Source organism: Lichenostomus cassidix, chromosome 2 (assembly GCF_008360975.1).
Source record: "Lichenostomus cassidix isolate B80296 chromosome 2, HeHo_3.0, whole genome shotgun sequence".
NCBI classification, from domain to species: domain Eukaryota; kingdom Metazoa; phylum Chordata; class Aves; order Passeriformes; family Meliphagidae; genus Lichenostomus; species Lichenostomus cassidix.
Window position 1 is genome coordinate 63,501,630 of NC_139482.1, and position 27,748 is coordinate 63,529,377.

A 27,748-nucleotide genomic window follows, 5' to 3' on the forward strand; every position below is an offset into this window, starting at 1 on the left:
AGGAAAGAAGCATTTGTGAAGTCAGAGAAGCAGCCAAGAAAGAGAGCTGAAACAATACCGATCTAAGTGACCTGGAAAGAATGATCTCCTGCACCATTTTTTTCTACCACTCTATAGAACAGGAACAGAGGAAAGTGAAAGGCAGAGAAATGGGTATCTCAAGGACAGGGCATATAGAGTTGCAGCTGAACACAACACCTTTAGACTAGCAGCCCAAAGAAAGCAATTCTCACAGCAACCATGACACTGAAGACTATTCAACCCTCTACCTCAAGAGCCTTGGTTTTAGCTTTTTACAACTCTGGCAAGTAAGTGAATTAATATTTTAATTTAAAATGCTTAATATAAATATAAAATATATTTTTTAATATTTTAATTAAAATCTTCTAATATCTGCCTCAGACCGATCTTTTGAGGGAAAATTTCAGGAAAAAATCAGCCATTTTGGTGAAAAAGAGCAGACAAATAAGTATGTGTCACTGACTGTTAAATTTACTTCTGCTGCTGCTGCTCTTGTTGTTGCTAATTTACTGAGATATAAAAATGGCTTCAGGCTCTGGAGCAAGTCTGAAAATTTGGCAGAAGGATCATGCTGATCAGAGATATGTTCTTAGCTATCCCTGTAAAAAAATCACCTACATTTGCTTAATTTTTGATCTCGGGTGGGGGAGACCAGCAGCTGAATCTTCAGACCTTTCATCAACGTAAACTTCACACTCCAGGCTTTGACACAGCTCCATACAGACCACAGTACCTATGGAAGGGTCTGTCCACATAAGGTTCACTGCAAAAGAAAAGACTGAGCTCTAAGCAGCTTTGGGACTTTTAAAGTCAAGAAACCACAATTACTTCAATATACTATTCTTTACCTGAATATGTACAGAAACCAGACAGAGATACAGAAAAGCAAAGAAACAGTTGCAGCTTCTTGTTAGTCTGAGCTTTTTTTTTTTTTTTTCAGGAAAGTAAATCCATACAAGCAGCAAAGTGCAAGCACTTAAAATATCCCCGCCACAAAACTTACCAGGGTAAATATTTTCTGGTAACCCAGCATGCCAGCATAGAAGATTCATGGTCTGCTGTTCTCTTAAGTATCCTTCTCTTTCAGGAACAACACTCAGAGAGGGTGACACAATGCCAAGTTGCTCTCCCTGTATTCCAAAGCACCTCCACTCAAATGCCCTGAAATCCCATTTCTTCTTTGTCAGAAATCTTTGTTAACAAATTTCCCTTTTCGTTTATTTTGTGAACTGTGCTTGTCTTTTTTTGTTTGTAAACAAAGAAACAAACAAAAAACCAGAATGTATCAAGGCACTGCCAGAACTCAATTAATAAAAAACGAGCATTGAGTGTTTTTGATCATTTCCTTCTATCTGAGCCTCACAAACTGACAGTAAAACAGTGTATGACCCTTTACAGAATGATTTTGCTATCACATTACATCCTCATTGGAAATTAAGAACACAAATCCGACATTTTGAATGGGAATGGCTCACCCAATTTGGTTCAGTGTTATCATCCACTGGGAAGTGCAGAGCCAGATGCAAGCCAGCACACAAGGATTTGCAAAGCATCCATGTAGTCACACAGAAAACCCCAGCACAACCTGCAGTCAGCTAACTTTGTCAGCTAACTTTGTCAGTCACTCTGCACTATACAAGTGTGACCAACACTTTTCAACTCAGAGCAACATTACTTTGCTGGGCTTTTTGCAAGATATAACTTGAGCTTAAGTTCAAGCAGCTCCTCAGGATGTGTGGATACACAGGGATGGAAAAAGCAGGAAAAGAGAGGTGTAAAGACATCCTATCCTGTTGCTACAACTCGAAGCATAGGGAGGCAAGAAGTTACTTTCATACTCAAAACTGGAAAATGGGAAAAACAGAAATAAGAGGTGTTTAAAGAAGGAAAAGAGGCTGAAACCTGCTGGAAAACTGGTTTTGGTCATCTGGGGAAAAAAAAAAGATGATTTTTTGCCACAAAGACAGTATAAGGGAATAGAGAAACACACATACAGAGAAAACCACACAAGCAGTTTCCAGCATTGTGTTTAAAAACAGTGGCCAGGAAGACAGATCCTCATTCCATCTTTGTTGGCATAACTTTACTTGATGCGAATATGCTAATTTATATCAGCCATAGATCTGCATCCTTCATTTATAGAGACAAACCCAGTATCATTAACACCTTTCTGTGCCCTGTTGTTCATGTGCACACCATCTGTTTGCATTTGGAAACTGCCCACTATACATGCTAAATTATCAAAGATACTTGAAGTGGGCAAAAAGTCAAGATTTCCATGACTTCAGCCATAATGTGACTAACACCAGCACCAAGTGATCTCCAGCCAAAGCATAAACATACTCCTTATAAACAGCTTAAATGCCAATGCTCTAAAGGCACAACTGTTCATGAGTTGTAATCTCTCTAATGAACAAAATTCAGCCGCATCCACAAAGAAATGTTTGTTGACACATCACTGAAAGGAAGCAAATAATGGCTCATAATACTAAGAAACCTGATGAAAATGGAAGGGAAATTACCCTTTGAACAATTTGTGCATGACCCATAAGTGGGCTACAGAGAATACAAACTCAATCGTTCAATTTTGCTCTCTTGCAGATACTTTAATTTATATATATATACATATACAATTTTTAAATGCACATTTACTCTCTTTTTCAAACTGTTAGAACTGCTTTGGCTGCAAAGGAAAGACTGAATTTGAACTCTTGGATGAATCACATGCAGAAACTTTCTCAAAAAAAGCATGTGAATAATAAAAAAAAATCAAAACAAAACAAAAAAGAGAATAATTTTCCTTCCCTGTCTCTTTAAGATACGGCTGCCTTTCAGCCACAGTGAATGCTTCATTCAAATAACAGACCGTGGACTTCTCATAGTAACTGCAGCTATAATTGTAGCAACTGCTTATACTGCTTCCATCCTATTAGTGTTACAATTGTCCAAAGCAGAACACTCAACTAAATTGCCGTCATTTCTTATAAACATCTATTTTTTTTATTTGCAACAGGAAAAAACCCCAAACAGCTTCAGAATGTTACCCCTTTCTTCTGTTACCTTATTTTGCTTCTTTGGCACCAAGAACATGAAAAAACAATACTGCTTTCCCTGCCTTCAATGTTTGGCAGCCCTTTCTTAAACAAAAATACTGATTCAGTGGATGCTCTGCCCACTATTACAGATAACACGCCTTTTCCAAATCTGAGCCTCTTAAGGACAATGTGGGGTAGCTTTACTTGCAATCATTCACCAACTAGTATCCCATTTAGGATCTAGTAAGAATTGGCTCTTAGGATCTTCCTCTGCTGTATATGGTATTTGCATGCGTTATGCAAAATACGTGATGAAAATAAATGGCCTGGGTTGTTGTATTTACTCATACACAGAGTACATATCTCTCATGTGTTCTCATTATGATGAAGAGGCACAGGCATGAAGAGTAGCACATTGGGCAGAGTGGGGGCAGTGAGAAACCCAACTTTACTGACTCTTTATACCGACAAGAAACAAAAAGCCATGCATTGTCAAAATGCTAGACAAATTGTATCACTTAAAGCAGTTACTACTCCTAGGTTTCAGTATGCTTCACTGGAAAGCACTTTTTTAATAGCATTATTAAGGTAGCACACCATGATTTATTCTTTCTTGGTTTTCAGCTAAAAGTCTTTTTTCCTGCTGCATTTCCTTTTTTGGCTTAAAGGAAGGGTGGCCCAATAATAATTAAATTAAAAAACCAAACCTAGCACAAAATACAACCGCTCTGATTTACAGGGTCAGATGAAGAGATTTGAAATGTCCAGTATATCCAAACACTATTTCCAGTTTTCCCTCACGTTCAGACACTATTCTGCATGTTTTTCTTTATACTCTTGAATAACATATGGATAAGCCAAGCATATCACACTTACTTGCTCCTTACATAACCGATTCCTCCTATATTATCATTCCATACTTCACTAGCTGTGCACGTTCTTGTTACCCCATCACAGTAAACCATCAGAACAAGGAAACAGACATCAGTGTACAGCTCTGGGGCTTTTCGGCAAGTTTAAGAAAGACAGGAAAAAGGGAAGAGGGGGAAAAAAGAGTGGAGGAGAAGAGGAGGGAAAGACAAGAACAGCACTTGCTCTTTCACGTGGGAAGGTACGCCAAGAGGACAACCACAGTGCTTCTCAGCAAAGCTCGAGAGATCCAGGTCTGCAACAAGCCGTGTGCTCAGCACTGGTGTGGGGTCCAGAGTACCTGCTGCTCCCACTGCAGCTACAGAAAGAGGATCACTGCCTCACTCAGGACTGAGCTTCCTCCGTCACAGACTGTCACACTCCCTGCTGCACCCAGCACAAGACACGCACCAGTTGTCTCCCACAGGAGTTTCCAAGCCTTCCTCACACCACTGCATGCAGATCCTCACCTACAGCACGTGATGGGGAAGTGACCACAGAGACAGTGTGGCAAACATCATGATGTCAGCTCATTGACCCTGACACAAAGGTTAAACACAGCAGCAAGACAGAAGCCATTGTTTTAGTGATACAATGCTAAGAAAGTCTAGAAAAAGTATAAACTTAACCACCTAATTAATGAAACTAAATTCAAGCAAACTTCCCTCTTCAAACACTCTGAAGGAGCACTAAACACCTTCAGTCACTTAAATGAAGTTACTTCTCAGTTCTAGCAAAATATTCCTGAAAGTTTTTCAAGCATCATGGGAACACCTGAGTGCATGTGTTAAAATGCACATTTAACAAGCCTGGTTCTTCTCTCACTGAAATCAGCTGCCCTTAATTTAAACAGCAGCAGACCCAGGCCTTTTCCACTGCCATGTTCCTTATCAGAGCTCTATAAATGTCACATCTTTATTTTATTAGTGAAAGACATATTTTACAGATTAACAATAAAAGCATTCTTATATGTGAGTTTTCTAGCCCCTGTTGAGACTCTGAATTCTTGAAGGTCAAAAAAAGCAGTCCATAGGAAGGGAGAGAAGAAAATGCTCTACAATATCCTTTTAAAGAGCCTCCACAGCAAAGAGAGAATAAATAGCTGATTTGTTATACGGCTTTGAGGGCAGCCACAAATGCTAAGACCACAGGTAAATGAACCTTGTCATGAAAGGAGCAGCAGCTCATCCAGTACTGTATCTACATTAGTTAACTTTCTTTGTGATTCAAGTCCAAGACTTTGCATTGTTCTATTTCCGCCTATTCCTCTGCTCTGGATTCCCTTTGTGACACTTTTATCAATGGAAAATCGAGGGAGGGATTTCCAGCTGGGAGCCCAACAAAAAACCAGGAGGTTCTATCTGGTTTTCTCACTTGTGTTGCAAGAACCATTTCAGCACTAGTAATAAAAGCAAAACTACACAAAGGGAAAAAAAAAAAAAAGACATGACCTGAAATTATTTTAGCATCATAAATGCTTCACTGCTCTTTATTCTGCAGTATGGTTAGTGTCACATATTGGCACAATAATTTGCTAGCTTAAACAGAGCTCCTTGCAAATAACGAATTTATATTAAGGGCTGCTGTCAGCTGGAATTCCAGGGAAATGCTAAGAAAAAGATAACAGTGCCATTGGTCAGATCTACTCTTTGCTATGCTCTTGCAATTTTGACAGATTTATAGCTCCAGTTTTATTTTTAAAAAATAAAATAAAATAGCCTGTGTCCTCTGCAAGTGGTGGGGAAAATACAGACAAAAAACAAGGGAAGCCAACCAGCACTCCGGCAGCCATGCAAAATGAATTGTGCACAGGGACATCCACATGGCCACACCTGGGGGTGTCATTACAGCAGTCGTGGCGCTGCCAAAGCCACAGCCAGCTGCGTGCTGAGTTTAGTTGTAACCTGAGGAGGTGGTTTTGAAAATGAGATAATTTGTTCTGAGAGGATTTTCAAGGTAAATTTCAGTGGATAGATTTGGTATCATTTAAGACCAGAAAATACTAATAATCATACTTTGAAACAAACATTATGACAGTACAGACCACTCATCTTGGGAGGCACTCGGTATAGTAACAACACCCATACATTTATGTGAGCACCATTCAACACAGACATGCTCCTTTGAGTTCTGGAGCTATTTTCACGCAGCACCAAGGAGCCTTGGCCACCATCACCTTCTCAAACAAAAGAAGAAACGTCTCAAGACTTTCAATAGTCAATTATCCAACCATTGCAGGCTCTGCTGTGTCCCAAAGACTACTAAAATCTCTTTCTCTTGTTCACATGTTTAGCCTGTAAGGGCTCTGCTGAGGGAAGCACCTTCAGATATAACACAAATCAAGGCAGCTATCACCACCTCAGTTGCATAAGCTTGTCAAAGCTGCAACAGCACAAGAAGAGCAAAGCTGAAAATAAAATACAAGACTGGAGAATCAGATGCAAAGGCTGTCTGCTTAGAGGTAGAGAATACTTTAAGATGTGCCTTAAAGATGAAGAGAAAAAATTGGCAGTCACCATTATCAAAAAGCCTGAAAGTTCAGAAAGCACCTGAGAGAACATTGTAACCAAATTCCCCTCTATTTTAGTCTGTTGGAAAAATGTTTTCAAAAGTCTAGATGGATCTCAGGTACCTAAACCATAACAAATTGTAAACAAGCAAACCATGAGAACTGACTGCTAGCATTCTCTGAATCTGAACCACAGATGTGTTACAGGGAACAAGAGGAATCAAGTACCAAATACTTGCTCTGTAGATACCCCTAACAAGTGAACATGCCAAGCAAGAGGGAATAAAACACTTGCAATGTTTGTGATGAGACTGGTGAGGAAGTGCCTTCATTCCAAAGGCCACAAAACCCAAAGTTTTTTTAAACAGGATACTATTTAAACCAGGTTTTACACTGAGCTTTTACATCCCCCCTAAGTAAATACATAAAACTTCATAAACAACCAGGCTTATATCTCCAGCTCCAACCATTTACTTTATTGTCTTCCACAACATACAAAGCAATTCTCTTTAAGTAGCTCAATGTGAAGCACCTCAGTAGAGAGTTAAGGAAATGCCTAATCCAAAACTAATGTAAGGAGCAAACTATGTGTACAAAAAAAATGTAAGTTGTGTGAAGTCACATGAAATAACTGAAGGAAGTCTACATGATCCTAGCAGACACAGCCTACACCACATCACAGACAAACCAAACAGGAAGAAACATCCTTGGAAATATGTATTCTCAGCTCCAAATCCAGATATCGACACATGAGTAGGTCACATTAACTAAATCCATCAAGGAGTCTCCACATCATTTCTGATCACTGTCTAGGCTCTGATTTTTCGCTGTGGCCAATCTCTGAGAAAGACATCAGAAAAGAAAAAAAAAACCCCACACAGCCCTATTAAAAAAAAAAAAAAAAACACAACAAAACAAAACAAAAAAAAATTAATCATACACAAACAAAAAAGCAAACAAAAATAACAACAAAAACAAACAAAAAAAAAACCCCCAACCAAACAAGCAAAACCAAAAAACACAAACAAACAAAACCAAAGGAAAATCACCACACCCACAACTCAGACCTAATAATTACAAGCCAAAAAATAAAGTGAGGGAAGAAATCACTTCCCATCCCTGCAGGTGAGGTCAAAGTTCTGTAGCACAAGATTTGAAAATAATTAATATGAGACCAATAAGTTAAACAGCCTTACAGGGTCTTTTTAATTTATTAAATATATTTTGCTTTAATCACATTAATTTTTCAGAAATGTACAATAATTTTTGTGGTTTAAAATGACTTTGTATTCATTTTTTAATGGAGAGTATTTTTATTCATCTAATACATTATCCTTTCAAGAAAATTATCATACTCGACTACAAGTACTTAACGAGGCGCTAATTAATACTCCTATTTCTCCCCATTTAAAACTCCTTTGAGAAATGAGGTCAGAAACCTGGTTTAACACAGAAGTCACTTCTCAGAGGCTAACGGGGGAAGGGACACAAAGGGCACTTGTCACCTCGCCTCCTTTTGAACAGTAAAGCCCAACCTGACAGCGATGCCTCTGGCCAAGCTCAGCTGATGCTAAGCCCCCTGACCAGCAGCTGGCCCAGCAGCACGTCCCTCTGCTCCTCATGAACGACAAGAAGTAATTCTCCCACTTTTTGTTTAACAGGGTGAGTTTTACTTTTCCCAGCCCTGTCAGCTTGCGGCAGCCAATCTGCCCAGCTCTCCCCGGGCGCACAGCTGAAGGGCATATCCTACTACAGCACACTCGTGAAGCCACTTATTGCCCCGTCTCGTAACACAAGGCCAGGCAGCTCCACCTTGCTCCGCGCAGAATCCCACGGCACTCTGCCAAGGCTCCAGCAGAGGCTGTGCCTCGCCAGGAACGCCGGTAGGAAAATGCGAGTTACAAACACCTCCCAGAGCAGCAGCGGCTGCTTCGGACTCAAGGAACTGCTGCAGGGTCAAAGGACAAAAGCAGAGACCGAATTCAAGCTTTCCTGAAGCGCTCGGGAAATTTGCAGACACTCACCCATGAACTTCATATTTGGGTTCGCTCCGCATTGTGTACTAATTGCAATTATCTAAGAGCGGCTCCACGATGGGAGGAGGGGAGGAGAAGAAGGCTTCCTTTTGGCACAGCTTCTTCAGAGTTCAAAGGACAAATATGGCCTGCAAACACAGTGCAGGGAATAATGTAAAATGAAAGGAGAGATGAGAGGAAAATGAGAACGCAGCAGGGACATGCAGTGTTCTGGATCTGCTTGACTGGAATTTTAAATAAAGAAACAGGAGGGAAAAAAAAAATCAACAAAACTCCCACACTTATTTTAATTCCACATCTAACAGAAGGAGTGATCACAGGAGTGGCCCCACATATGAAGGGATGACCTCCAGGGAGCAGGACCTGAGCACTTCTGCAGGGGGCAGAGACCCCACGGCCTCAGCCAGGCAGCAGCACCCGGAGGATGCCCAGAGAGAGATACAAGGGCTTCAGGAAATGTAGGACCCGTCTCCAAAGAGACAGGATGGGTTTATTTCAGATTAAACACGTGTGCAGTAATAAACCTGCAGGGAAAGACAGCATGTCTGCCCACAGAGTAAAGCAAGGAAAAGTAAAAAAGTGTCCAAATAGTGCAGGTCCCGATTTCCCTTGCAGTGCTCGTCTCACCTCACAAAGAGAGTCACGTAAAAGTCAGCAGCCTGCTAGATGGAGCCTGTGTCCATGCCAGAGGCTGACACCTGCTTGTGGCCCTGTCTTTGTTAGGGCAGAAACCAAAGCCTGCTCTTCTCACTGCAGAGCATATCAAGCGCAAAAATAAATAAACTAAACCAAAAAAAAAAAACCCTCCACAACAATCCTTGGTTGTAATTTCTACATAATTATTGCACAACAACCACCCATAATGAGAGAATGAATTTATAACCACACACAAGCTATATTTATTAGTGGACTGGTTAGAAAGCAAAACAGCAGGAAACCACAATGTGTGTCTTCATATTAGCTCCTCAGCAGTGGTGCAGAGCAGGGCTGCCCGTGCAGCAGGGCAGGCTGGGCAGGTGAAACATGGGCACACCCACCGAACAAGAGCTCAACCTTATGGGGATGGAACCTGGACTGAGCAGGGCACGGAGATGCTGCCAGATACTCAAGGGAAGCTATGCAGAGGTGGGGCTAGAAAGACTTCTTTGACCTAAGGGTTGAACAGTTGGCCACACAAGCAAAAACTGAAGGGAGTCTCACCTCCCAACTCTCCCAGCTTCCAGAAATTTTGATACCTAGAGGGAATTAAAAAAAAACCCCAAACTATAACACAGAAAACGAATTTAAAAACCACCCCACAACTGGAAATGCAGCTCCCTGTGCACTCAGCATCCAGGAGGTGAACTGTCCCTGCCCCTTGAAATGAACAATCTCTCCCAGAAGGCACTTTGTGCTCTTCTCCCACCAGCTATTCAACAGTTGGCCCCACCACAAAATGGACACAATTCAACCCAAAGTGGGACTGTGCCACAAGAGGAGCCCTGACGAGGGCAGCAGCTGAGCTCCAGATAACAACTTTTGATCACTGGGGGGAGAGTTGATTTGGTTACGCCTACCAGCCCCCATAAATTGCTGAGCTCAAGGGACCTTCACTCCTTCAACGCTGCTTTTCAGGCAAATTTGGCCAAAACTGCCTCACAGCTTTGGAAGTTACTGGGCCAATGAACTTAAGGAAAGACAAGCAGCACTCACAAGAGCTCCATTTCCTCAGGCTGACATCATACAGGCAGGCAGCATCCCTGCTGCCAACAGTACACCCCTGACCACCTTGCCCCAGCTGCTCCTCCTCACCTCCCTCTGTGCCAGTACAAACCCTCATGCTTTCCAGGCCAGCGTGAGAATGATGGCAAGCTAGATCCAGGAACAGATCCTGCTGAAAACTTACCTTTTTTTTTTTAGGGATTATTTTTAACTTGGATCCTTTCCCAGACCTGGCTCAGAGCATGACTACACAACGCTTATGTCAGCACAAGGAAGCCATCTAATGAGCACCCATGGGGGGGCAGGATCGCTGCCATCCCTATCCTGGCCACCTTAATGAGCTTGTAAAACAACAGCCTACAGACAGCAGGTTAGAAAGTCACAGAGCTTCAGTAAATCGAGGATGGCAGACCAAAAAAACCCCCAGAAATAAAAACCTAAACCAAAACCCATACACACAGGTTACCTAGCCACTGCCATGTCAAGCTGGCAAAACACAGCAAAAGCACAGGGCCCTCCACTGAAGAAAAGCAACCCTGCACTCAGTCCCACCACAACCCCAATGGAGAAGGGCTCCTGACACACACCCAGGGAAAATCTTGTTCTTTACTACCACCTAAGTAGGATATGCAAAAGAAAAAATAAACAAAACAAAACAAAAAAAACCAACAAAACCCCCAAAAAACCGAAAACCCCCCCCACACCTTGTAAACCATTGGTATGTCAAAATGACTTTTATCTTTTTGGCTAGGCATGCTCTCCCTGCCATGCTCTATCCCTGGAGAAACACCAAACAGTGCAGCCGAACTCAAGGAGGAAGCATCAAAGTGAAAGAGAAGGGAAGATGACCAAACAAAACAATTCTCCTTCCTCATGAACTGTGGGTGCCAACCCATCACAACAAACTGTATAACCTTAAACATATGTTAGGATGGAAACAAAAATCCACGATTAACTGCTTCTGGTGCTTTTGCTGACCAGTGCAATATCACTGCTCTGGTGGCAATCAGCAATCTGTCATGAAAAGAAAGGATGTGTTGGGTTTGCTATCGATCCTTTTAATTCCTGTCTGAGCATAATTACACCATCTTGAAATATAGCCCAAAAGGGCACTGTTATTCCGGAACTGAGCTGCTTTTGGAAGATGAATAAAAAGCAGTTAAATGTACTTAGATACCTTCTTGAGGTTGCAGACAATTTTTCCTGGCTTTACAAACACATTTTCTGATCCTGAAAGTATTTTCTTTCCCCTATAGCTGCATAAGCCACACACAAATGAAGAGAAATCTGGCTATCCCAGGAAATCACGTAACTGACTATAGAGGGCTGTCATATATGCATATGATAAACTAAATGAAATAATATGATCTTTTTACCCCCTTAATACCCTTCAGTTATAGTCACTGTCGGTGTGACAGCTAATAACAGTAAGTGGAACAATTTCATGCAGCACTTTCCATATTGACATGTTCTACATCCCTTGTTTCTGCAGAAACTGCAGACAATTTCCATCACTTACTTTGTATTAGGGCAACAGAGTAAGGCACCTCAAATTAAGCCTGGAGTGCTAACTGTTCCCTCAAAACAGGGCTAAAACCCAGACTATCAGGCCATGACTACTGCCACACTACCTCCTTCTCCTCAGTGAAATTTGGACATCACCAGTAGATGGGAGGCAGAAGCACAAGTGTTGATGGCATCCAAAACTGCCTCCAAAAATACATATGGAAACACATATTCTAAGCATGGCTAAAACAGCAGTACCAAACAAAACATATGATACTAGTCCCAGAGTTACAACAAATTGTCCATTGTAGCTGGAAGACAGAGAAAAACAGCCCTGAAAAGGGATCAGAACAATACTGACTTAAAAATTGTAAAAAAATCATGTTAAGCATACATTCTAGCATATTCATAAAACAGGTCTTTTTGAAGGTAGGAAAAAATATGACAAAACAGGTTAATAAATTAAATGCAAATAATAAGGGAAAATCACAGACATAAACCAGAAGAAATCTGAGCTAAGAAATAAAAAAAGATTTTTTCTGTATATGTGTGTGAAATGTAATATGTAATTCCTAGTTCTTAGTATCTTGGATAACATCTGTCTGCTTTCCAGCCCTCCGTTTCAGAAGTTTACTATTTTTTTCATGCATGGTTTCAGAAGGACTGTGGTCCCTTTAACAGCGAAGCTCTGTCCTCCAACCCACACAATGTTCCCACCGACTCCAACCAGCTTCAAGTTAACTACAAATACAATGGAAAATCTAAGGTAGCTTGTTGCCTGATTTTTCCCTTTTTTTCTGATATGCTATTAGGCTATTCATAATGAATATAAAAGAAATATTTTTTTTTAATTTAACAATTAGGACAAACAAAGGCACTAATATTTTACAAACCTATTTGATGCAAAACACTAGATATGTGTTCTAGGTGTCTGTTTTTCAGGTCTTTATTACCAAATTCTGACTCCTTTTCATTCCATTAGTGCTTCCAACAGGTTATTAACATAAAGCACAGTCTTGCTAATTTACACTAATGTTTAAGATATCTGCTCTAAATTCATGGAAGAAATCAATAAATTAATCAACAAAAAGGAACAGAAAGGTGACAAAACACATTCTGTTCTATCATTGTGGTAATTCAAAATGGTGTTTTAATTATTCATATAAATATCTCTAATGCATTAGTAAATGTGATGTATCACACACCTACTTTTTTTTTTTTAATTCTTGGTTACTAATTCAGGAATGTGGTTCCTTGCAGAAATGCAAAGAAGGCATCTGAATACTTTTGTTAGTGTTTGATTCTCCACAGTCAAATGCTGTCCTGGCTTTGGATCCAGAATACCACAAGATTACTTACTCCACAGCACTCTCTGCTGAGAGCAGATCTATAGAGACAGTCACATAGTGTCACACAGCCTTGTAACACACCACACACCACAGCCACAGGGCAATGCACCTCTCCATCATTCCCTGCCACAGCCAACAAGCAAATTCCCAGAACTGCAGCTTGAAAGGGGAGGCATGCCTGTACCTTGACATTCCACTGAGAAAATGAGGATGAAACAATGAGCTAGTGAATATCTCTGGGAAGAGAAGCCAGGGTCTAAATTCTGGGCCTACCTGGCCAAGCCCCTCCTCCTTTCTCATCAACATGTGAAATTCTGTGCATCTTCTGTACACAGCATCCCAGGCAATGCCATTCTCACTCGTTCATAGCCACACTTACTCTGCCCACCCAGTAGCTACACTGAAGTAGTAACTAACATCCTTGTACCACGAGAGACACCAACAGCACAAAGAAAGCTGTAAAGTCCTTGAATGATTCTGCATAGAGGTGGAATTTCTGCGTAGAGGTGGAATTTTTCAAATTATGATAATGAGCTTCAAAAGAGAGCGCACAGAGCCACACAGATACAGCCCCTTTTTATGTCAGCAGGGCACATATAAAGGGTTGACTAACCTCTCCTGCTTATTTTATGCATCAGTCTCACTCCTCCCTTATTTAGCAACTTCCTCCTTAAGCTCTGTCATCTCTTCTCCATTTCTCTCACAATCTTGGGTCTTTTTCCTCCCGAGATTATAATCTACTGGAAGTTCCCCCTCCCTGACCACTGCCCACATCCCAGTCTTTGTTCTGGCTCCCTACAGGGCTCAGTGTATGGACAGGCTTCACATTCACACCAGATTTATTGCTCTCCTGCTCTTCAGAGCTTGTGAAGCAGGTTTTCATTCAGCTGCCCGTGCCTGCCAGAACAGGGAGCAGTGCATGGAAGCTGAAAAGAGCTCATGAGCACCAGGCACCAGGAGAGCAGGGCCTTGCATCTAAAACCCAAGGTGGAAATGCATGCTGTGTGTCTTATTTAGTTCAAAGCTGAAATGTTTCTGTCTAGGATGTCTGTTTGTATCTCAAGTCACAAAGAAGCCAGTAGTACCAATAATGTGTCATTACGGGGGTGTCAGCAGAGACTCCACAGCTAAGGTTAATTTGAGATGCATAATTTAAAGCAGAACTAAAATCCCTCCATTTCACACTTTAATGATTCAATTCAAATCATTCTTCAAATTTGACACAGCAGCTCTTAAGGGGACACTTGCATTTATTTCTTTCCTGGTTTTTTTTTCCAGCCAATTTTAAGTAAAATAGAAGTTACCTAATTCAGAACAAAAATATACAGATCTTCCATTTACAACCACTTTAACCTGTCTTCCCCCTCACACTTCTCTTCAGCAGCTTCATACTTCACACATTCACTCTGACACATTAGACTATGCATGATACAGGCCACTTCCACAAGTTAAAAGAAACCAAACCCGTTCAGAGTTAAAATTTCACTCATTGTAACCCCAGGGATTTTGCCAAGAACAGCTGACAACACTCTTTATCTTAAACATACCACATCACTTAGGTAACAGCAGTACCTCCACAATTCTTTGTCCTCAGTATTTCTACTCTCAGCATCCTGCTAAAACACATTAAATACATAATCCTTGGTTTTCAAACTGAAGCAAAGACAGAAGGATGCTGTGGTTCAACAAGTGCTTCAAGCTGGTTCAAGTCTCCCAAATCCACTGATAATTTGTTTTGTCAGGCAGCTTCCCTGAGAACAGCTGATAAAACACAGAAATAATTAAGCAAAACCTCATCACAACATAACGAAGCAGCAGGATAGTAAGATCTTCATGCTGCTGAAGTGAAGACGCAACACCTCTCCATCAGACATCTCCTGCCTGGTGCTGTAGATTCTTCAATAAAGCTTACATAATGTTACAAAAATGCAGAAAAACATACAATGATTTTTGTCATCTGACACAACTCGATTTTGTTCTGGACTTTTAAGAAATCATAGTTCAGGCACACAGACATTCTTTGGAGAGCTGCTGTCAATGCTAAAAATGGCAATGGAATTGCACAAGGCAGGGGGGAGGGGAGGGAAGAAAATTCCAAGAAAACTTTGACTCATCCATTGTAATTCATTAGGTTTTTGGAGCAGAGAATGGAATGCCATCAAGCTAAATTGACAGAGCTATTTTCTGATCTCTAAGTGATGTCAATACTTCACAAAGCCACAAGTGCTGGGAAAATTTTTCTGTGCAAAATTCTAAGAATGACTCTTAAAATTTGTTAGGTTGGGAGGGGAGAGGGGGGAACCCAGAGCTAAAAGAGGTACTTGAAATTAAACTCCTATGTAGGTGTGTTTTTCAATACTGAGAGTATTAGGCTTCACAGCTTTGTGCTATCTGTGACTCAGACTTGCTGCCACAGGTGTCAAGTGATCAGGGACTTAACTGGAGCTCTGCAGAAACCTGCTGCTTTGTGATTGTTTTTTAAACTACATGTTAAAAAATTCACCCTCAAAGACAGACAAAAAGCAGCTTTTCCATGCAGTACAGACCCGAATCTTTCCAGTCGCCAGATTTTACTGTCCTGTCAACTTTCATCTAGCAAAGCAGATTTTTCCTGTTTTCTGCTGTTTAATTAGTAAGGTTTTCAGAACCTCATCATGTCCATCATGGTTTTCAGAACAACACAGTGTCTACCAAATCTAACAGGCAAAACGGCTTCAATAAAGTTCTGAGAATAACACATCCACCCTGGCATGCCAACACACTATTTTTAATTGAAGCTCATTAAAGATGTAATAGAAGAAAAATTATATTCACTTCCAGCACTGTTTCATCAATGCAGTGAGATAATCATGCTGCTGTACCATACATAAAGCAGTATTTACGAGTAGTGGTTTAGGTAATTTAATGGAAAGGCAGAAAGCAATGATTCATTCCTTGTTCTATCTGTTGCTGAAAAATGACTTTTGCCAATTGCAGGGCCCAAGCAGGCGCACAGAGAGATTGGTTTCAAATGTTAGTAAAACAGAGACCTGGAAAATGAAAAGAGACAAGCCAGTTGAAATGCCAAACAAAAGGAAAAAATCTGGATTACAGATGAGAATTACTTTACAGAGCAGCATACAAATGCAGGCCTCTGAAGTAATTTAAACCAAATGCAGATTGAAACTGAAGTCATTTAGTGAGTCAGCACAGTAATAGGACGCTAAAATTACATGTGAGAAAAGCACAATCCTTTTTGTATAGCACACTGAATTTTATTCCAAATTTACCCAAAACCAAATTAATTGTCTCCTTTGTGTTGTACCTTCTTCATTTCCTTTGGACTCAAGCTCTACCTTCAAGCTCTACCTTCAAGCTCTACCAGAAACAAACTTTGTGCAGGCTGACTAGTTGTGAGCTCTGATGTCTAGGATTTGAATTTCCCTTTCACAAAAGTTTCATCTCCAGACCATGACAACATTAATAAACAATCATTGGCATGAACACTACTGACTCTCTTCCAAGTTATGATACTTTCCTCTGAAAATATTAAAAAAAAAAATTAACAGTTAAAACCAAAACTGCAGAGAATCATTACAGGCTCTGCCTCCTAGATTCTGCCATCCCAGAGGTTTCAGTCACCTACAGCTTGGTGCAGACCAGGACTTCAGTGCTAAATATGCTCACCATCGGTCAAAGAAAAGCTTTGCCTTATATCTCCCTCAAAGAGTTTTTTAAACCATAACCGTTCTTAAACTTAAAAAGCAATTTTCATCTCATTCTTGCCTCATACTTTCAAAAAAATGTAATTCTGTGAAAGCCACAACAATTGCTTGTTCAACAGAGACTGATGCTCTCTGAAGTGCTTTCTGAGATAGATTTGTATGGACAGACGTGGGTAGAAATGAATACTCCAAAAATATCCACAATAGATAACAAGCAGTGTCTAGAAACAACAACAACAACAAAAAAACCCCACATGTACTGCAAATGCAGCCCAAATTGGAACGAATGCCTACAGTAGCAACAGCACAGGAAGAGCAAAATGTTATTGTACATTACTGGCCTGCAGCCCACAATTACAAGAAATACTGCAGTATTCCACAGTAACAGCATAAAATATTATCATTTCAAACAAGAAGCTGCAGCACCCTGCCCACAGCAGCCACGTCGCAGAGAGCCAGGGAGGAGAGGGCTGCCAAAGGACTCCCCAGTGCAGAGGGGGAGTGGGCAGCATGGGTGGCGAACCCTTGGGATGCCTTCTCCTCACACCCACGGCTCCACTCCATCAGGGCACAAAGGACCACTGCTCAGCCTCAGAGGGCTCCCACATGGGCTCCAGCTGCTGAGCCCTCCAGCAGAAGGGAATCATGATACTCACTCTGCCCTCTCCCTCTTGCTGTAGTGTGCCTTCTGCCAAATCTGCATTTTCACATTGTTTGGGATTCAAAAAAGTCTCCCCTATCGCAGCTCCCCTGCACTAACGCCTGTGTTACCCAGCCCCCTCTAACACCCAGCCAACAGGTTTTAGCAGTGGCCTAGCCAGAGGCTCCCAAAGCAGGGACTGGCATATGCTGCCATTCTGACGGCTACCATTCGCCTCCCCAGATGGCAAGCAGTTGCTCCACTATGTATCAGCAAAAGGGGAGACAACGTGCACACAAGTTTATCAGTGATGCTCATTGACTCACTACCCAAGGATGGCCAGCACATCATTAGGGTAGAGGGTAGTCCCATTACAACGAACAGAAAAACCCAAAAAGCAACAGGTAAATCTGTCTGCTCACTAGCATGCCCTGCACATTGATGAACAGTAGAAGTAACACCTATCACATTTGGGCTCTACATGGATCATTAAAAAGGACCATCTAAGAAGCCACATGTTTTCTGCAAACTTAATGCACTTGGTAACTAGCAATCAGAGGAAAAGCAAAGCAGATACCTGAACTAATGCACCATCCCGATTTCAGCTGAGATAGTTAATTTTCCTCCTAGTAGCTGCTGAGTGTTGTGGGTTTTGGATTTAGCATGAGAATAATATTGATAACACACTCATGTTTTAGCTGTTGCTCTGTAGTCAAGGACAAACCCGAAGTCAAGGACTTTCCAGTTTCTCATGTTCTGCCAGCAAGGAGGTGCACAAGAAACTGGGAGGGAGCATGACCAGGACAGCTTGCCCAAACTGGCCAAAGAGATATTCCATACAGCAGAACATCCTGCTCAATCTACAAACTGGGGGAGTTGCCCAAGACGGGCTGATGGCTGCTTGGGAACAGGCTGGGTATTGATCAGCAAGTGATGAGCAGCTGTATTGTGTAACACTTTTCTTTCTCTTCTGGTTGCCTCCCTTTTCATTACATCATCATCATTATTTTTATCGCTACCATCATTATTATTGTTGTTATATAATTATTAAACTGTTCTTATCTCAACATAGGGGTTTTACCTACTTTTTTTCCAATTCTCTTGCCCATCCCACTGCAGGGGTATGGGGAGCAAGTGGCTGCATAGTACCTGCTTGTCATCTGGGGTTAAGTCATGACACTCATGCTGCAAATAGTACAGATTCTCCAGACAAAACTGCAAAGCCTGAGCTTTGCCTCAGCTACCAATACTGCCTCAGGTATTTGGCCTCTCCCCATAGTCCAACAAGCCTGAAGTTTGAAATACACAAACACTGTTGGGGCACTACCTTTTAGAGATACTTGAATCATGATGAACACTGTTTCTCATGCAGCCAGCCAGAGATATGATGTTTTCTGGAGGGAGCAAATTACCTGCCATACCTAAACACTTCCCAGTTCACCTGCACTTCTCATTTTTCCTACACAAGATTTTCTCTGCCAAATACAAAGGAGACTGTAGTGTATATATGTGCAATATATATGCAATAAACTGCAGTAATATATGCAGTAGATTGAAACACTGCATTTTTGTACCTCATAAGCCATTCATTGGATTAAGGATTCAAAGTCCCACAGGGAGTACTGCAAATACACATAAAGTCTCTGGGTGCTGGATTTGACTCTCTGACGTATGTAACATATGTGTAAAGTAACACATAACCAGATGCCTCTTTAGTAAAGGCACAGCTAGAGACTGAAAAGCCCTAAAAATGTTGTGTCCAAGGGCAAAAGAAAAGGGAGAGAATAAAAACAGAACCACATACCTAGCAAGAACAGAAAAAAATCAGGCCTTATGCATTTCTTGTCTACAATGCTGTAAATTTTCACGTCTGTAGTTCAGCTATGGTATCACAAGAGAAGACTTTTCAGGAGGTGGGAGTCCAGCCACTGTGGCCTGATTTGCTCCATACCAGGCTCATCAACCATTTCTTGACATCTTTGAAATTTCAGGGTACTCCAAAGCCTCCCCTGTGATTTCAAAGACCTCCATCCAGAAAAGGAGTCTAACTCCTTAGAAGAAAAAAATAGTCTGAAAAAAAGCATATGGCTGTATAACAGTCACCACCATAGAGGCCCTTCTCCTTTCCCTGAGTTGGTGTGTCCTGGCAGAAAATAGCTGCTGTGCTTTTGTAAAACTTTCTGAGGCAGAGGAGAATGATGGGTGAGAAAAAGTCAAACAGTTGTTTTAAAGCCTCAGTTTAACATTTCTGGCTACTCCCATTTCGTAAAGTAAGTTAAAACCACTCTCTGCTAGAAACTGTGTGAACCACTGACTTCAGATCTGGATCCTGCCTTTTGCAAAGCTGCTGGTGGGCTTGGATCCAAGGCTTTGGTTCAAGCTCTTATGGACTCCACACTGAAATTACTTATACCATACATCCTTTATAATAGATAGCCTCACAGTGAGGAAGCACAATGTCAGCACAGTTCATTTTTACATCACTCTTTTGAAAGTTTAGGGAAAGCCCTGGAAACATTTCGGCTTTCACATATTTTGCCTTACGTGGTTTACAGGCAGGACAGTCGACTGCTGTGCAAGCTTCACCCCTTTTCCTGGGACATGCAGTGTGACAGTGCAAGTCCCAGGCAGTGCCCACAGAGCGAGCAGAACAGGTCTGGTGGCACTGTCACAGGCACGGCCATGTCTCACTGCAGTGCTGCCCTGCACTGTGCCACTGCACCCTCCTGCCTCCCTGCAATGAAGGTCTCCATTCTCTGTCCCCACCACCTCCTCTTTTACAAAGGCTCACACACACATACTGAAACAAATGAATAATTCCATTATGTGCCTAGCAGCCTGTGCACTTTCCTTCTGATTCACAATAGCAGCACCCCATTGAAAAGATCCATATACAAGGGGTGGGGAAAAAAAAATCTAAAGAAGTCTCCAGCAAGCACACGTATTATCAAAGCCTCATTTCCACTTAACACAAGTTGCTTTGGGATCTAAGGCGGCTGATTTGAGGGGGAAGCACAAACAAAGTCTTCTTCCATTAGCTGGGGCAGGGGGTAGGGAAATCGAACCAGTGCCATCTTTGTTGAAGAGCTCCACAAAACTAATGGTTTAGGAGAGCTGAGGAGCATGGGCAGGGGACAATTTGTGACTGATCGCTGCCATCTGAACGAAAAGCAGAACAAAAAACGCATGTGTTTAATCTGGGCAGGCTCGGTCCCCTGTGTTCACTCCCAGTGAAAAATACAAAGCAGGAGAGAGTCGGTCTCTCTGCCTGCTCAGCTCAGCACCCACATAACTGAACTCCCTGGCACACACCACAGGACCTTCTCCAGGCATACAAATGGGGGCATTATTTTTTCACATGCTGAAAAAAATAAGAAAGAATAGTGGTACAATTTAATATATCCCAAAATGGATCTTTTGGCACCAAAGAAGTTTCATACCTCCAGTACTCTGACAATGAGCTCCTGCACTCTCCAGTACAGAGAAAGCTAAGAACAACCTCAACGATTTTCTGAGTGCAACACAAAGCTGATAAAATTATTATAAAGGCCACACAGATGCTACAAAGATACCTTTTCGTGAACTTTGACATGTGCTTCCTCAGAGAGCAACAAGAATGCAGTTGTGAAAGGAAAATCGTGCACATTATCCTGGCCTGATGTCAATGAAAAGAGGGCAGCAATAAAAGCATTTTGATTTATGCTCCACAGAACCAAGAAAGAATGCTCGCCTCTGGGAGACTGGGATGGACTGAAAGCAAAGGTGAACTGAGGGTGATCCCATGATGGTCACTACAGAGCACTTCCCTCTCACTGGTTTGGCCAGGACTGTCACCTACACCTGAAACAGGGCTCATCCCAGAGAGCAAGACATTTCCCCACCTCAGCTTTCAAACAGGTTTGCATTAATACCTCATTTCACAACTACAAAAATTGCTGCAGACTCCTGCTGAAAGACTCCTGTATTCCTGTTTGGGCTCACACTCCCTACTGCAAGACCTGCACATAAAAAGGAGTTGGCTACACTGATGCACAAAAATTTTGAAGTTTTCAGAAAAATCAGTACAAATACCTACAGGACCATTACAATTTCCCAAGCAATGGCTCTTGTCCACTGACCAGAAAGGAAATATTTAGCTCACTTCAGCGGGCCTGTTGATTTCAAAAGAAACTTAATAGCTCTATTGCTACAAAGCAAATACAGAGCAATCACCAGGGGTCGGCTATGCTCTCCTCTCATCTGAAATCTGGTAAGCAACATATGTCTGCAAATGCCACTTGCCAAAGGGTTTTGATTTTCTGCACATATGTGGGAATGCATACTCTGCATCTTCCAGGTTATATGCATCTTTCTGATTCTACAGATTCCTTACAGCAATTTTGTCTCTTTCAGCACAATTGTGGGGCAGAACAGAGTAAATAACTTGAAATTTTTATGCAACACTTATGCAACATTCATTTATGCAACATTTTCAGTGGTTAAAAGTTTTACAACTGTAGCATTTTCTCCTTACTAGACTCTCAATGTATGATTCTTTTCTAATGAGAAATGAAAACAAAAACAAAATGAAGACTAGAGGGAAAAGGTGAGCTTTTCTCTGTTCCTCATCATTGTCTTTATTAAAAAAAAAAATTATCTCCAGACAACACAATTTAGCCTCAGTCAGAGAACTTCAGTTGCTATTCAAATATCCAAGTGCAATTTGCAACTCTAGTTATGAAAGGGGACATTATTTTCTTTATACATTTAACTACATTTGTGCAAAGACACACTGATGGAGCAATTAAAGCAGATGTATTGTTAAAGCTGGTGTCGAATTCACAGGCTCTACTAAGAAGTTTGGTATTTCAATGAGGTGTTTAAACATAAAAATGAGAACTACATATTTAATATAAAAACATCACTTAAGAATGCTATAAAATCAGATTACTCATGACATTATCACCAACAGTAAGAGATTTGTATATGCATTTTTCTGGCTGTGCATTGTATGTTCTTCATTAGCTTTCTTCTGCTGAGTTCCCATATGATATAGATTCCAAACTAGGAAACATTTAGGCTCATGCCTAACTTTCAGAAAGAATAGCCTCATTGATTTAAACAGGGTTTAACCCTTATAAATGTCAGAATGATTGCCTGTTTGTGGGACTGGAACTCATGGGGCCCATTTTCAGAAAGATAAATGCATTAAATTTTTTTACTGCTGTTGCTGGGTTCGACATTACAGTTCTCTCCCTCCCTCTCCTGCCTGTTTTTATTGTCTTCAACAACATCATGACACTCTGAGGTAAATAATGATTAATTTAATTACAAACTAACTGTAACTTATGACAAGACCCTCCAGTCACTTACCTCAAATCATGAGTGTTTCAAGAAGCAATTGTTAATCTCCTTTTTTTTCCCCCTCTCACAGGAGATGTTGCAGACTTTTTTTTCTGGTATTTTGCATTAAAACTCTCTCCTTGTGCACCAGGATCTTAAACGAAAACAAAAAAAGAAACACTCAGAATGAAAATGTCATTTCAAGCAACTGGTGGGTGGTTCAGGGGAAATCCCTGACCTTTTTTCAATGTATATTTCATTATCTAAAGCAAGTGTGGTAACTTCCCCCAGCAGCAGCTCTTCTGTGGGCTGTATAAAAAAAAAAAAAAAAAAAAAAAAAAAAGACCCAACGGAACAACAAAAAAAACCCAAAACCAACCCAAACCCACTGGTTTAGACTCCTCAAAAAAATGGCATTTTTACAAATCTGTAAGATAGTAGAATACAAAGTATTCTTTTAAATCACAGTCCAGGATATACCAGGCTCTGCAAATTTACAATGGTGAAAAGGGAAGAAAGCCCAGAATACAAACCAGAAGAAAAATCATTATGTAAAGTATCAAGCTACTACTCAGTTTTATTATTACTATCACTGTTATTATCACTAATAATACATATATGGCCAGCTCCCTCAATCCTCACTGAGTTACTGCAGTATTTCTGTAGTAGCAGCGTGGGGGAAGTAGTAACCACGCTGGAGAAGCAATGCAGCATTAGCACCACAAAACGCAGCCCAGCTGTCGAGAGAGGAAGGAAGGGAGGAGGAGCGACAAAGCAAATGAGTTAAGAGTAACTGGCAGGTCTCTAGTACAATCAATTTTGACATTCTCCACCATCACCAAAAAAGGTCTGAAGGGTTTTGAATTTTCAGCGAGTGCTGCTACCAGAACACTTTCTCACCACCCCCTGTTTCACCCTCCTCCCTCTCCCATACCTGCAGCAAGGCTTGGCCAGGAGCCAGCTGAGTACGTAAGACTCCAAACCAGGCTCTGTCAGCAGGAAAACACTGCCAGCCAGTGCAGAGTTCACATTCCGTCTGAGAGCGCGGTCTTGCATTTGCACAGCCTCTCTGGATTACAAGCATCACAGTTATTTCTCTACAAACAGTTTTTAGGACCAACAGCCACATTAATTTTTGCTCTGTAAAAAGCCTGACAGACAAACTGTTTCCAGGGTTACACCTGTGGCTATCGCCATTGAAGCCAACAAACTTACTCAACACAAGGAGAGGATTTGACCTTGTCTGCATGTAAGCCAGACCACTTGGATTTTCTTCCTCAGCTAGAACAGACAGACAGGTCTGAATAAATTTTCCCTTTAATTAAGAAGTGAAGACCAATATCCACAGCCTTCTGTGGCTGTATATCCCTCAAAAAAGAAAACTTTTCCAAAAGTGGTCAAAAATTCAAAAAGTACAGCTTTCTACACCACAGTTTATTCCCCCACACACCCTGGAGGAAAAACAACCCAAAACTTCAAGCAGAGCAACACACAAATAAGGGGGACCTTGACACCTGTACAAAGGCTGTGCCTATGTCACCATGCCCCAAAGCTGCCTATGATACAAAATACTCTGCTTAAATTACCCTGCTCCCCTACTCCACCGTGCTTATCCATGCTGATGTGGTGTTGCCTCTTTCTTCAAGGAGCCTGCTCTCACTCAACATGAGTCAAGGCTGCAACAGCCAAGGCTACAACTTGCAGGAAGCGGACAAAGCCCTCTAAATCTGTGACACAAATCCAGAGAAGGCTGCAAGTTCAAAGTGAAACGAGGACAGTCTGTCCATGACTCATGCCACCTAGAAACCATTCTTAATTTAAGAAAAACTGTTAAAGGGATTATCTTACACAGCATCACCCTGCAGAATCAACTAGGTTCTGCCTCTCATTTTCTGCCTGACTCAAATACAAGGTGGCCAAAGATCAAAATCAGGATAAAATCCTCCTGTTCTCACTTTACATACCTACATTTTTAATGCTCTGTTTAAAGAGTCAAATAAAACTGTTTGATGGACAGATTCCCAGCTATCCTCCAGGCTTTTCTGCATGACCTATGGGCAAATGCTATGTGACACTTCCTGAAGGGCTGAAATAGCTCTGAATGACACTTGAGCTTTTATAGTACAACTACAGCATGGGAGTTTGGCTCCTAATGCACATTGTCACTTAACCCAAATTTCCCCCTGCCTCAGTTTCTCCTGCCTCTACAGCAAAAATAAGTATCCCCCATCTCAGAGGGCTCATGGAAGGAACACAACACCTGTGCTGATTTAGCGGGTAATCTGGTAACATGGAGAAAATTACGGAAAGATATAGATCTCCTAACTCCAGTTGAAACTTCACATACCCAGAAAAAGACCCTGAAAACCAAAATAAGGAGTGAGTCATCAGCCTGTCCCTCTGAAACCGTTTTGCTGGATAGTCATTTCACTAGCACAACTCTCTTCTCCAGGGTGCTCCCAGCAAGCGTGGGGGACATTGAATGGATTCACTGTATTCACACAACAGCTTTACAGCTGCTGTAAAAAGGCCTATTGTAGGCCTGCATTTTACTATCTCGAGTAGCATACATAAAGTTGCTGTACAGCTTCCATTACCCATCTGATCCTTACAGAAACAGGAGCAACAAATCAGGGTTTGTCAAAAGAAAATAGATTTAACTGTGATGGAGGAAATAGTCTGGTTTTAAAAAAAACAAAAGTAACCATTTATATAGCAGAGGATAAAACACTATAAATTCAGTGTAGCAAAAATACTTTAAACTCATTCTGCCCTCTTTTTTTTTTTTGTTTTTTTTGCTAAATCATAATATCTGTGAGCCAAATTCAAATTTCACCATCAGAAAGGAGCACCAGGCCTCCCATACACATGGGCTTTTTCTGCAGTCACTGTATGGTCATGGCTTTCACTTCTATGCATTTATGGTATTTGTTTAATAACAGAAATAGCATCAAAACCAACAGTGAACTCTTAATACAGAACTATTGGGTCACACTTACAAAGACTCACTCAACAGCCAGATAATGCTGGACTTTGCAAAACATGTGAGTAGATCTGACAGCCCCTTTATAAATGTCTTGATTTTTCTCTGTAGTGTCTGTGGAGGCAGGGAAAAAGGACAGTCCTGAATTAGGCACATTCCTCCCAGCATTTGACTACTCCACTCTCCCCCTTCTGGAGAAATGAATGCAGCTTCAAACAAATTAAAAGAATATTTTGTCAGCTCTTTCACTCCTCCCGGTGCAATGAGGTGGTGCTTGCTTCTCTAGCTCCTAGCAGAGGCAGCTCTGAAGTACAAATCCTCCTTCCTCCTCCCATACACACAGCATTAACCCTGCCAGCTGCAAAGAAGCTGAATTCAGCCAGGGCTACTCAGCAGCCTATCACAGCTGCAGCATGCTGTACCACTAACCCCTAAGAATCAAATGATGGTCGATCAGCACACATCTCCCCAAAGCACAGTACTTCCCTCAAAAGCAATGAGATTGGACAAAAATCACAGGGTCTATTTCTCTGCCTTCTGGCTTCAGAACCACAGGAACACAACAGGTGCTGAGCTGCTCTGCACTCAGAAGGCACAAATATTTTGTTTTTCGGTGAAAGCTGAGACAGCCACTATTCCTTGCTTTGGCAGCTTCAGACCTTAAGAAAACTTCAAATACCAAGAGAGTAGCAGCCTGATAAAATACCAGCAGTAGGACACCACTTTTCCCCCAGTCTTCCTTCATTTCACAGTGGAGTCCCTCTCAAAATGCTGAGGAAGCTGAATGGACTGAGATGATTTTCCATTCCAAGTAACTTGCATGTTCGCTCTGTTAGCATGATTTGACTCTGATCAAAACCGATGAAAAACCACAGCAATGGAAACAAAGACTCAAGTAAAGAAAAAAATGAAATCCCGAGACAAGCTACAGAGAAAGACTCAGCTCGTATTTTTGGGTTTGGGCAGGCTTGCCTACTTCCAAGCTTGAGTGGCAGACGGGACTGCCAGCCTCCCTTGCCATCCCCAGGGCAAGAGGTTCTGGGATGGGCCTGGGCAAAAGTAGTGCTATTGCACGTGACAAGACAGAGCCAAGGCCAGATGAGAACAAAGTGGATTGCTAAAATGTGATCTCATTTTGGGATGAGCTACGAAGCATGAAGAAATGATGGCACAAGGCTCTCTGCACATCTCTCACCATGGGGACAGGAACTCTTCCCTCTAAATCTCTCAGGAATGCACCTACTACTCTCCCTGGCCTCTGCCTAGGGTCTGGCAGACTCAGGCACATGTTTGTACATGGTATTTACTCTTTTTCTTGCCTTCTGCTCATAAGCACAAACACCACGAACTCCCTTGTTTTCTTAACAGACAAAGCGACTTTATTACATGATTTTTGGACTAGAACTACCAGCCCACGCTCACTGCCCCCATACCTTGATGCCACCTGTTTATCATTACAAGGTGACACAGAGCCATGCTCTCCCCCACTTACCCTGAGGTGTGTCATGTCTTTTCAAGTCATAAAGCCCCAGCCCCATCAGGTGCTGACCTCAGGGTCTCCCTGGAACCCTAAGTGCCTCCTTTATCCCAGCATGAAGGTCTGAGAGAGACAGACTGCATCACAAATCAGTGGCTTCATCCCTTGGCAGTGACCCTGCCATACAACTGCCTGTACTCAGAGGCACAGCCTTCCTTGGCTCACAACCTCTGAAAACAAGGAGTGCCAGTGGATGAAGAGCTGAATACCCTCCAACCACTCTTTCACTGGCCAACCTGCTCTAAACAGTAACATACATCCTCCTGTAAAAGTTCACTGTGTTGCCCACAAAAAGCAGCAGCCTGTCTCTGCTAAAGAGCACATACAGAAAAAGAGATGTTAAGAAAATGAAATATGGCATGATATTTAATGTCCAGATACATTCTGGATTCTTCAAATGAAGGGCTCTAGAGCAACCATAGAAATTTCACATTGTTTGGAATAGATGGGCCTCGTATTTTTTTCCTATTGCCTTCTGCTTTACTTACTCATCTCA

At 41.6% G+C, this 27,748-nt stretch overlaps 1 protein-coding gene across 29 annotated transcripts in view; it reads right to left on the minus strand.

Moving 5' to 3' along the window:
- ATXN1 (ataxin 1) overlaps window positions 1–27,748 on the minus strand; it is a 349,836-nt gene that overhangs the window by 140,420 nt on the left and 181,668 nt on the right. For 22 of the 29 annotated variants that reach the window (XM_085051826.1, XM_085051827.1, XM_085051833.1 and 19 more), the window contains one exon: window positions 22,763–22,886. The exons of 3 other annotated variants lie outside the window; for them this stretch is intronic. The gene's annotated coding sequence lies outside the window, so the exon portion shown is untranslated. Of the gene's footprint in view, window positions 1–8,498; window positions 8,639–22,762; window positions 22,887–23,382; window positions 23,466–23,666; window positions 27,589–27,748 lie in introns of those variants that run through there. 4 more of the 29 variants (XM_085051837.1, XM_085051824.1, XM_085051850.1 and 1 more) reach the window with 3 other exon arrangements.